The sequence below is a fragment of the Scardinius erythrophthalmus genome, assembly GCF_964197995.2.
Source record: "Scardinius erythrophthalmus genome assembly, chromosome: 22".
NCBI classification, from domain to species: Eukaryota; Metazoa; Chordata; class Actinopteri; order Cypriniformes; family Leuciscidae; genus Scardinius; species Scardinius erythrophthalmus.
Window position 1 is genome coordinate 33,673,199 of NC_138242.1, and position 13,377 is coordinate 33,686,575.

Sequence of the window (13,377 nt, forward strand, 5' to 3'; positions counted from 1 at the left end):
ATGAGCTGTAATCAATGCCAACATTCATTATGTCTGCTTAACTGAATAAATGACGTGTCAGCAGCCGCCTTCAGTGAGTTTGATGAAAACAATACACATAAATCCACTGTAGATGAGTTATGATGCTGGTTATGACTAATAATGTCCTATTGATTAATAATAATAAGAGTAGACATTACACAGAACTGTCAATGCTGTACTTTAATGGCATTATATACACTCTGCATTTCTGCATATAAATAAAAAATTCACATGAATATTAATCATCAATTCTCTTCCCAAAAAAATCCTAAAGGAATGCAATATCACCAATAACTGTATTTTTCTGATCGTATTTGACCTGCTTGTGATGTTATGACATCCGAATTCCCTTAGGATTTTGGAAAATTAAGATAATTCCTGTCAGTGTATTTCTCACCTCGCACACACACACACACACACACACACACACACACACACTGTAAGTTCTGCGGGCTTCATCGCGTCATCACGGCCGCGAGTGACGTCACGCCGGCATTTCGCGTGCACGCGCAGGCCACACCCACCGCATTGCAGAACCACAAAAATGAAACCGGCACCAGCGAAGTTCATATTCATAAACTCACATCATGTGACCACGAAACCCGCGGATGCACAACATGCAGATGCATCACATACAGTCACATAGACGAGAGCGCGCGAGAGGGATTCAATGACAGGCACGCGCTTGTGTCATCATGATGACTGTCAATCAAATTCCACACACATATAGCCTAAAACTATTTCTATGAGTTCTGCTTAATGATTAAGGACACACGCACACACACATAAATGATGTAGCTGTGGTGTTACTCCCATTGCACACACACACACACACACACACACGAGACTGAAGGATGAACGGGTGTTTACCGGCTCTGATGATGATGCTGCTGCTTCCCGGTGCGCGAGACGACAGACTGACTGCACACACACACACACACACACACACACACACACACACACACTCCCGTACTGCGCATCACACACTCGAACAGCTTTATTTAGGCACTAGAGGCTGATCCTCCTGTAGTAATGCGTGTAACTCACCCGTGTCCTGAAGCTCCGGTCACTAGTGTCGGTCTGGTGTGTGTGTGTGTGTGTGTCGGTCGAGTTCAGAGCAGTGCAGAACACACAGGGTTAAACCAGTGTGCTGACTCATCACTAATATCTATAGCTCACTTTATTTATCACACACGCGCACGCGCGCACGCACACTCACCGATAAAAATACATTATAAATAAAAAAGTCATAGTAGGCTACAATAACACGTTTGTGATATCTTTAGGACATAGCCTACTAGATATAAAAAACGTACAAATATGGTAAACAAAAGCTGCATCTGAAATCACAGACTAGTGAAACAAAAGTAATAAACAATGGCGAATGTATTGCGTCCGGATTACATTCATACTACACACATTTACACTAGACCACAGTTACACTTAATTTGGTAACACTTTATTTTACAGTGTCCCTACATGCAACTAACCCTCAACCAAACCCTAACCCTAACCTAACCCTAAGTGTAACCTTTATTTTAAGGTGTCATTGTTACAGTGTAATTATACATTTCAGTATTGAGTAATAATAATTACCTACATGTACTTACTATAGGGTTAGGGTAGGATTAGGGTTTGGATGAGGGTTAGTTGCATGTAATTATGCATAATTTACTGTTACATGTAACAAGGACACTGTAAAATAAAGTGTTACCGAACATACTTTTGTGATTTCGGACACAGCCAAAGACAAAGTCGCATGAAATGATATTTGCACTTGTCTTCTCTTTCCTATTGTTCCATATATCCGAAAGAAACACTTCTGGAACAAGAACAAATGTGGGCGGGGCTTGATTGTGTTTGTGGGGAATTGATTGGATGGTTGTGGTTTGCTATTGGCTGATCTCATGTGAGTGACAGGTTATAGCCCCGCCCTCGTCATCAGAGAAGAGAAGAGGTGAAGAGAGAGGGAAAGATATTCTGATTCAAGATTACCAGCCACTAAATCCAATAATAGCGTAACAACATAATTCAGCCTTGAAACATGTGTCATGTGACCATGTGTCACTTTAAACACACGGGTTTATCACAAGCTGTGATTTCTGCCATCTGCATCCGTCTGTGATCCTCAGAAGAGCGTTTAACACACACACACACACACACACACACACACACACACACACACACACACACACGCACACACGTCTCCCTGCTGCTCCTTTAATGGCTGAGGGTCTGCTGTGCATGTAGATGAGTCCTGCCTTCCCATCATGCATCTGCACAAGGACACACACAGCATCAGTCTAACAGAGCAGAAGCGCATCACAGACGACGAGTTCAGGCCAGCTGTCAATCACACGTCAAACGTCACTCTGATTGGCTGCTGTTGAGACTCGGCTTCATTAATGCATCTTCATACTCTGATAATCTTCTGAACACCAGAGAGAGTGTGAGTATGGGGCGTGTGTGTGTGTGTGTGTGTGTGTGTGTGTGTGTAAACTCATTTGCTGCTCGGCTGGTTTGTGGATGTCAGGTGGGTCGATCGGTGTGTAACCGGGAGCGTCTCGAACTCTAGAGCTTCTAACAAACACAACACTGAGACACAACAGCTCTGAGAAGAAGAAGAGTAATGCTGAGAGATCTGACGTCTCATCCTTCATCTGAGTCACGAACACAAGCTCTATATGTTGAGTCTTCTTTACTAACAGCCATTATCACTGAGATTCTGTTTGATGATGATGATGATGATGATGATGCAGAAATTACACACAATCAAACATCCGGCAGAGCAGAAAACTAGAATGAAGAATAAAGAGCACTAGAATGGAGTAAACACATTTAAATGAAAAACAAAAGCTCTTGCAGTGGGGGCTGGACGGGGGCTTGGGCCAGTACAATCACCTAGCAACACCCTAGCAACCACCTAGAAACCATTCAGAACACCCTAGCAATGAACCAGAACTCCATAGCAACGCCCGGGTAACCACCCAGAAACGATTCAGAACACCCTGGTGACCACACAGAACACCATAGCAACACCCTGGATGTTTTACACCAGAAACAAACACTGATGTACTATTTTATTTAATACTGTGAAGCTGCTTTGATACAATCTGTATTGTGAAAAGCGCTATATAAATAAAGTTGACTTGACTTGACTTGACCTAGAAACCATTCAGAACACCCTAGCAACCATCTAGAAACCACTCAGAACACCCTAGCAATGAGAAAGACCTCCATAGCAACGCCTTGGAAACCACTCAAAACACCATAGCAACACCCTGGCAACAACCTAGAAACCATTCAGAACACCCTAGCAACCATCTAGAAACCACTCAGAACACCCTAGCAATGAGCAAGACCTCCATAGCAACGCCTTGGAAACCACCCAAAACGCCATAGCAACACCCTGGCAACGACCTAGAAACCATTCAGAACAAGGCAAGGCAAGTTTATTTGTATAGCACATTTCATCCACTATGGTAACTCAAAGTGCTTTACACAGAAAGGAATTAAAATAATCACAAAATAAAAGCAAGGGAAATTAAAACAGTAATAAAAGGAATTAAAAGAGATATAAAGATGATACAGTTATACAATGACTTAAAAGAGTAAAAATAATAGATAAACTTCTCATCTGGCATATTTCTCACAGCTCTCAGTTTTACTCTGAGATTTTCCCATGTCGATTGTACTGTGTTTGTGGTGTTCTGTAGAACACAATAGCAACCACTCAGAACACCCTAGCAATGAGCCAGAACTCCATAGCAACGCCCTGGCAACCACCCAGAACACCATAGCAACACCCTAGCAACCACCCCAGAGGACTCCAGCAGTGCAGTGGTGAGTTCGCCACAGGAAAACACCAATCTAGTCGGTCTCTGTTGCAGTGTACACACGATCAACTGGGTCAAGACATGAACAGTGTGTGTAAATGTGCTTATAACACACGGTGTGTTTGCCGTCACAAGCGCTCAGATCAGATGTGATCCAGACGGATTACTGACGTGCTGCAAACGCTCTAATCTCTGGCTGGACTCTAAGCGCATCAGGGCATGCGTTCACAGACATGTGCTTCTGATCAAACCACCAAAACACCTCTGATCATAAACATACATTACCCATCATGCATGTCCTTCACTGCACAGCATTCTGGGTACTGATGGGGTTACACACAGCATATAATCCAAGGTTAGTTGAATGACAGCATCTGTGACGAGTTCAACTCCTGTCAATCACTCCAAACTAATCAAGATCACAGGAACACATCAATAAAAACCCAAAAGGAGATGTTTTGAAGAAATATCTTCTTTTGTGTTCGGAAGAATGAAAAGCAAACAGGCTTGAATCAACATGAGTAAATGATAACAGAATGATCATTTTTGTGCCTAAAAAAGCCCACAAAATATAGTCTAATTATTATTTATAGTCAAATTTCTGTATTGTTTATAATAGTATTGAGATTTGAGACGTAAACACATTAGGTTTTAGATTACACCTCAAATTACATATTTTGCTGAATAATTAAAGTGATTAAAGTCGCCCTGTAGTCAATAATTGTCTCTTAAAACTCATCTTTGATCTTAAAATGACATATTTAAACGTTTTCCTCTTATAATATCTTGAATGTAACTCGACACCCTCGCCTCATTTAGTATGCGCGGTTCTATGAATATGCAAATGAGCCCCGCCTCCACTCACTCACTCAGCTCAGAGATCCACTGGTTGACGATCACACGTTGATCTGATTGGTTACAAGGTAGTTTGTGACGTCAGAAACACCAGCGATTTCAAAGCGTGTTTTTGAGACTGTCTTTGGTTCACTGCAGTTTTAAGGAGGAAATACTCAGCAATGCTGTCGACTTATGAATTTACACATGGTTTGTCTAAAAGCAGATTAATAACACCACATAGACACATAAACAACATTAAATGCTGGATTTTCACCACAGGTAAAGCTTCATATATCTGCTTATAAACAGGGAGGAACAGCTTTCCCTAAACTCTTCCATTATAAGAGAATTACTGCATGACATTCATGTTCGTTTGTTTGTTTGTTTAGACCGAAGGACCGGTCAGAATGATTTCCAGGAGTAAACAGATGCGCGTCTCAGATGACACACAGATCTTAGCGCTAGTGTTGAACCTGGAGCATCAGGAGGACGACACACACACGAACGAGTCGAGCATTATTCTCTGAACACACCAGATGAGAGCCTGAGCTCAGATGCAGATCGTCTGCAGGGAAAACCAGAGGTCAGATCTCAGAAACTGATGAATATAAACATGTGCAGCTGCACTGCGAGAGTGTGTGTGTGTGTGTGTGTGTGTGTGTGTTTCACACGGTGAGAGAGAGAATGATTTTACACAGAAGAACCCACACACTTCTCGAACTCACAGTTTATTTCTGTCCCCTACAGTCAGAGTTATCAACCCGTGAGATTCTCACAGCGTCAGACGAGAGATTCGGCCTCACGCTGACCCAAACGCTCCAGCAAACACACACACACACACACACACACACACACACACACACACACACACACACACACACATCACGGCTCTGTCTGTAAACCTCTGAACACCAGCGATCACAGATACACTTCAGGACAGTGTATATATTTATATGTATAATATATATATATACATTTATGTTAATTGAAATAAAGAAGCTAACTGAAATAAAATTGAGAAGTATTGAATAAAAATATTAAATGTTTTTATAAACATTAAGTATAAATATTTTTCGAAAAAAGTCAAAATTAATCAAATATCAATAATTTTTTTAACAAAATTATAGTAAAACTTAAACTTACCAAGTTTACCAAGACAATCTTTCTAATTTTCATGTAGTTTAAGATGAAGAACTAAAATTACAAAAAATAAATATATATACTAAAATACTGAAATAAACACAAAATCATAATTTTATAATAAAAAAAATTGCTCAAATTTGAACTAAAATGTATTAAAATTAATTGACTTTGCAACTAATATATATATATATATATATATATATATATATATATATATATATATATATATACACACACACACACACACACATTACTAAGCCTTCATTTTAATGTTAGTTAAAGCTAATAAACTAATAAAAAATGAAAAACACTAAATTACTGAAGGGTTAACTCAAATTAAAATAAAGGCAGAAAATATAACAATAAAACCTAACTCAAAATATTACTAAATATTACAATAGTATATTAATGATACTAAAACAACATTTCTGGGAAGTTCAGGAAGCTTCATCAATTCCAGCTTAAGTCATAAACCCAAAAAGATTAAGAATTAATTTGGAAAAGTAGAAAGCTTTGCATTCCTTTGCAAAGAAAATTGATATTTGAACATACAGTATGAAAACAAAACACAGATGTGCAATAAGAGCTGAATATATATATATATATATATATATATATATATATATATATATATATGAAAAGCTGGAGGAGGAACGTCATATACATGCATATATATATATATATATATATATATATATATATATATATATATATATATATGTGTGCATGTATATGACGTTCCTCCTCCAGCTTTTCATCGTACTGAAACCTCTGGAAGAAGATTCACACACACGAGTCTCATTATCAGTCAATGAATCCCAGCGCCGTGATCATGTGGAAACACGCCGAACATTACAATCATCCAATCACACACTTCATCACAATCATCCAATCACACACTTCATCACAATCATCCAATCACACACTTCATCACAATCATCCAATCACACACTTCACTGCAGGAGACTCAGAAGCTCAGATGATTTGAAAACCATTAACATGGACATGGAGCAGCTCATATTCGCATTGAGCCTCGATCTGTGTGCAATGAGCAGAAATCTCCAGTTCATCTCCAGAGATGTTCAGTAAAGCTTGTCAGACGAGTAAAACAAACGGGTCAATCTCACGGTGAGCTGAAGATGCTCAGATTCTTCTATCATTTATGCAATAAATGCATCCAGAAGCTTCTACTCATCGGCATAATGGAGCTCTGGACTGAAGAACAGACTCTGAGTAATAATACACGATCAATACTGATTATATGGCTGAAGTGTCTGGCGCCGGAGCTGCAGGTCTTCAGGGGAACCCAAAGAAAACAAGAACGCAGACAGATAGAGAGACGCTCACACACTTCTCTTATTAATCTCTCGGCGTTGTACAACTGGAGCGTTTGTGGATTTTAATCCAGAGCAGATCAGCAGATTAAATCTCAGGCAAAGAGGTCAAAATCAGGACAAGCCCAGATGTTTGAACCGCATCTGTTTATTCCCAGCGGACAGGGAACGTTCCCCAGTAACGTTAGGAGAACCTTCATGCAAAGTTAGCTGGTCTTTAATAATATTCAGACGTAACGTTCAATGTTTGCAGAGTGACAAAAAGTAACGTTCTATTAATGTTTGCAGAATGATTAAAAAGTAACGTTCTATTTATGTTTGCAGAATGATTAAAAAGTAACGTTCTATTTATGTTTGCAGAATGATTAAAAAGTAACAAGTAACGTTCTATTAATGTTTGCAGAATGATTAAAAAGTAACGTTCTATTAATGTTTGCAGAATGATAAAAAGTAACGTTCTATTAATGTTTGCAGAGTGATAAAAAGTAACGTTCTATTAATGTTTGCAGAATGATTAAAAAGTAACGTTCTATTAATGTTTGCAGAATGATTAAAAAGTAACAAGTAACGTTCTATTAATGTTTGCAGAATGATTAAAAAGTAACGTTCTATTAATGTTTGCAGAATGATTAAAAAGTAACAAGTAACGTTCTATTAATGTTTGCAGAATGATTAAAAAGTAACGTTCTATTAATGTTTGCAGAATGATTAAAAAGTAACAAGTAACGTTCTATTAATGTTTGCAGAATGATTAAAAAGTAACGTTCTATTAATGATTGCAGAATGATTAAAAAGTAACGTTCTATTAATGTTTGCAGAATGATTAAAAAGTAACGTTCTATTAATGTTTGCAGAATGATAAAAAGTAACGTTCTATTAATGTTTGCAGAATGATTAAAAAGTAACGTTCTATTAATGTTTGCAGGATGATTAAAAAGTAACGTTCTATTAATGTTTGCAGAATGATTAAAAAGTAACGTTCTATTTATGTTTGCAGAATGATTAAAAAGTAACGTTCTATTAATGTTTGCAGAATGATTAAAAAGTAACAAGTAACGTTCTATTAATGTTTGCAGAATGATTAAAAAGTAACGTTCTATTAATGTTTGCAGAATGATTAAAAAGTAACGTTCTATTAATGTTTGCAGAATGATTAAAAAGTAACAAGTAACGTTCTATTAATGTTTGCAGAATGATTAAAAAGTAACGTTCTATTAATGTTTGCAGAATGATAAAAAGTAACGTTCTATTAATGTTTGCAGAGTGATAAAAAGTAACGTTCTATTAATGTTTGTAGAATGATAAAAAGTAACGTTCTATTAATGTTTGCAGAATGATAAAAAGTAACGTTCTATTAATGTTTGCAGAATGATTAAAAAGTAACGTTCTATTAATGTTTGCAGAATGATTAAAAAGTAACGTTCTATTAATGTTTGCAGAATGATTAAAAAGTAACGTTCTATTAATGTTTGCAGAATGATTAAAAGTAACAAGTAACGTTCTATTAATGTTTGCAGAATGATTAAAAAGTAACGTTCTATTAATGTTTGCAGAATGATTAAAAAGTAACGTTCTATTAATGTTTGCAGAATGATAAAAAGTAACGTTCTATTAATGTTTGCAGAATGATTAAAAAGTAACGTTCTATTAATGTTTGCAGAATGATTAAAAAGTAACGTTCTATTAATGTTTGCAGAATGATTAAAAAGTAACAAGTAACGTTCTATTAATGTTTGCAGAGTGATTAAAAAGTAACGTTCTATTAATGTTTGCAGAATGATTAAAAAGTAACAAGTAACGTTCTATTAATGTTTGCAGAATGATAAAAAGTAACATTCTATTAATGTTTGCAGAATGATTAAAAAGTAACGTTCTATTAATGTTTGCAGAATGATTAAAAAGTAACAAGTAACGTTCTATTAATGTTTGCAGAATGATTAAAAAGTAACAAGTAACGTTCTATTAATGTTTGCAGAATGATAAAAAGTAACGTTCTATTAATGTTTGCAGAATGATTAAAAAGTAACGTTCTATTAATGTTTGCAGAATGATAAAAAGTAACGTTCTATTAATGTTTGCAGAGTGATAAAAAGTAACGTTCTATTAATGTTTGCAGAATGATTAAAAAGTAACGTTCTATTAATGTTTGCAGAATGATTAAAAAGTAACGTTCTATTAATGTTTGCAGAATGATAAAAAGTAACGTTCTATTAATGTTTGCAGAATGATTAAAAAGTAACAAGTAACGTTCTATTAATGTTTGCAGAATGATTAAAAAGTAACGTTCTATTAATGTTTGCAGAATGATAAAAAGTAACGTTCTATTAATGATTGCAGAATGATTAAAAAGTAACGTTCTATTAATGTTTGCAGAATGATAAAAAGTAACGTTCTATTAATGTTTGCAGAATGATAAAAAGTAACGTTCTATTAATGTTTGCAGAATGATAAAAAGTAACGTTCTATTAATGTTTGCAGAATGATAAAAAGTAACGTTCTATTAATGTTTGCAGAGTGATAAAAAGTAACGTTCTATTAATGTTTGCAGAATGATTAAAAAGTAACGTTCTATTAATGTTTGCAGAATGATTAAAAAGTAACAAGTAACGTTCTATTAATGTTTGCAGAATGATTAAAAAGTAACGTTCTATTAATGTTTGCAGAATGATTAAAAAGTAACGTTCTATTAATGTTTGCAGAATGATTAAAAAGTAACAAGTAACGTTCTATTAATGTTTGCAGAATGATTAAAAAGTAACGTTCTATTAATGTTTGCAGAATGATTAAAAAGTAACAAGTAACGTTCTATTAATGTTTGCAGAATGATTAAAAAGTAACGTTCTATTAATGATTGCAGAATGATTAAAAAGTAACGTTCTATTAATGTTTGCAGAATGATTAAAAAGTAACGTTCTATTAATGTTTGCAGAATGATAAAAAGTAACGTTCTATTAATGTTTGCAGAATGATTAAAAAGTAACGTTCTATTAATGTTTGCAGGATGATTAAAAAGTAACGTTCTATTAATGTTTGCAGAATGATTAAAAAGTAACGTTCTATTTATGTTTGCAGAATGATTAAAAAGTAACGTTCTATTAATGTTTGCAGAATGATTAAAAAGTAACAAGTAACGTTCTATTAATGTTTGCAGAATGATTAAAAAGTAACGTTCTATTAATGTTTGCAGAATGATTAAAAAGTAACGTTCTATTAATGTTTGCAGAATGATTAAAAAGTAACAAGTAACGTTCTATTAATGTTTGCAGAATGATTAAAAAGTAACGTTCTATTAATGTTTGCAGAATGATAAAAAGTAACGTTCTATTAATGTTTGCAGAGTGATAAAAAGTAACGTTCTATTAATGTTTGTAGAATGATAAAAAGTAACGTTCTATTAATGTTTGCAGAATGATAAAAAGTAACGTTCTATTAATGTTTGCAGAATGATTAAAAAGTAACGTTCTATTAATGTTTGCAGAATGATTAAAAAGTAACGTTCTATTAATGTTTGCAGAATGATTAAAAAGTAACGTTCTATTAATGTTTGCAGAATGATTAAAAGTAACAAGTAACGTTCTATTAATGTTTGCAGAATGATTAAAAAGTAACGTTCTATTAATGTTTGCAGAATGATTAAAAAGTAACGTTCTATTAATGTTTGCAGAATGATAAAAAGTAACGTTCTATTAATGTTTGCAGAATGATTAAAAAGTAACGTTCTATTAATGTTTGCAGAATGATTAAAAAGTAACGTTCTATTAATGTTTGCAGAATGATTAAAAAGTAACAAGTAACGTTCTATTAATGTTTGCAGAGTGATTAAAAAGTAACGTTCTATTAATGTTTGCAGAATGATTAAAAAGTAACAAGTAACGTTCTATTAATGTTTGCAGAATGATAAAAAGTAACATTCTATTAATGTTTGCAGAATGATTAAAAAGTAACGTTCTATTAATGTTTGCAGAGTGATTAAAAAGTAACGTTCTATTAATGTTTGCAGAATGATTAAAAAGTAACAAGTAACGTTCTATTAATGTTTGCAGAATGATTAAAAAGTAACAAGTAACGTTCTATTAATGTTTGCAGAATGATAAAAAGTAACGTTCTATTAATGTTTGCAGAATGATTAAAAAGTAACGTTCTATTAATGTTTGCAGAATGATAAAAAGTAACGTTCTATTAATGTTTGCAGAGTGATAAAAAGTAACGTTCTATTAATGTTTGCAGAATGATTAAAAAGTAACGTTCTATTAATGTTTGCAGAATGATTAAAAAGTAACGTTCTATTAATGTTTGCAGAATGATAAAAAGTAACGTTCTATTAATGTTTGCAGAATGATTAAAAAGTAACAAGTAACGTTCTATTAATGTTTGCAGAATGATTAAAAAGTAACGTTCTATTAATGTTTGCAGAATGATAAAAAGTAACGTTCTATTAATGATTGCAGAATGATTAAAAAGTAACGTTCTATTAATGTTTGCAGAATGATAAAAAGTAACGTTCTATTAATGTTTGCAGAATGATAAAAAGTAACGTTCTATTAATGTTTGCAGAATGATAAAAAGTAACGTTCTATTAATGTTTGCAGAATGATACAATGATTATTTCAAACGCTATTAAAATTCTCAACTCCACAGCGATAAACCAAATGACAGTGGCGTGAACTGTTTTATTATATCTATGTAATGTGAATCAGTCTGTGTTGCTCTTGTATTTTCTGTACTACTGCTTGTACAGTTATTTTATGTGCTGGTGAGCCGAAGACCATTCTTCACCTTGGTGGACAATAAAGACATACAATATAATAGAACAAAAGATAACGTTCCCATAGTGTTTGCAGAATGATAACAGAATTTTCCCATGTTTTCTCTAATGTTCACATAACCAAAAGAAAAAAACGTTCAGAAAAAATCAGGTTTTCGAAACTTAACAGGAACGCTCTTTGAATATATCTTTGTTAGCTGTAAAGCTTTGATTTGCTGAAGAGATCTATCAGACTTATGATCTATATTTGGCTTGCAAACACAAGCAGAGATGATGATCTTTTGACTTTAGGCAGAATAAAACACATAAACTCACCGTTAGGACACATCCAGGCCGAGTCCCCATCACAGTCCAGAGGAGGATGACAGAGGAGAGAGAAATATGACAGCATATGATTTATTGACACTATAAACAATAGAATCAGACTCGGCTCGGTTCTGGACTGTTGATGCGCGTTCTGGAGGCGCGCGGGACCATCTGTGGTGTCGGGCGCGCGCACAACATTCCTGTCTGCATGGAATCTGTCATTTAATATTCTCATGGATTCAGTTACAGATATAAATAACCATCAACACACGCGTTCAGCAGAACACACAGAGAAACACGGAGATAAAATAGAGTATTAAACAGCAAGTAGACCCGCTAATGTGAATGAACACGTTCATTAATGAAGCTCTTCAGCAGTGTGTGTGTGTGTGTGTGTGTGTGTTCAGCAGAACTAACTAAATCCCTCAGTAACGACAAACAGCCGCAACGCGCATCATAAACACAAACACCAGACACACACTGATGTGTTTCTATAGATCACAACAGAAAAGAGAGAAACACTCGTACCTTTTATTTATTCACTTTTACTCCTTCAACTCCTCCTGATGCAATAATCCAGAAACTGTGAAGATGAAGATCAGATGGAGATGAAGATGAAGAGGAGCTTCGGTGCTGAGAGAGAGATGTTCAGCGGCAGACAAATGACCACACCCACTTATGCTAATGAGCCTCGCCACAGCGCGTCCTGATTGGCTCACACTGCTGCCAGTCAGACTCAGATTAATAACAACATCTGCTCAGAAAACATCAATCTGATGAAGATTCAAGGCGATATAGTATTTTTGTTAAATTTCCCAGAGATTTTTGAGTGAGTGATTCCAACTCTTCTGATAAAGAGATATTTCAATTTTTCTACTTCAAAATGTCATGTTTAATTTAATGTTACTTGTAATTATGTGTGAATTTGTGATAGTTTCTCCACCAATATTTGTGTCATGGTATAATATGTAACGAGTACAATTTAATCTTCTATTAATCTGAGTGGCCGGTCGAACCCTTCCAGCTGAATGAGTCTCAGTGAGATCAATAAACTCATGATGGGAGTCGGAATCTGATGCAACGGCTCTGAAAAGCTCCCGGCTCGAGCCTTTAATGCTTTAATGCAGGTCTGAGT

The 13,377-nt window shown here is 35.1% G+C and overlaps 1 protein-coding gene across 10 annotated transcripts in view; it reads right to left on the reverse strand.

Annotated features, from left to right (window-relative positions):
* The window catches only part of epb41l3a (erythrocyte membrane protein band 4.1-like 3a), a 78,569-nt gene extending 65,659 nt beyond the window's left edge, over positions 1–12,910 (reverse strand). For 7 of the 10 annotated variants that reach the window (XM_081352029.1, XM_081352037.1, XM_081352034.1 and 4 more), the window contains exon 1: positions 12,771–12,910. The gene's annotated coding sequence lies outside the window, so the exon portion shown is untranslated. Of the gene's footprint in view, positions 1–891; positions 971–4,142; positions 4,227–12,251; positions 12,423–12,770 lie in introns of those variants that run through there. The other 3 variants (XM_081352030.1, XM_081352032.1, XM_081352031.1) reach the window with 3 other exon arrangements.
* Positions 12,911–13,377: the final 467 nt, after the last annotated feature.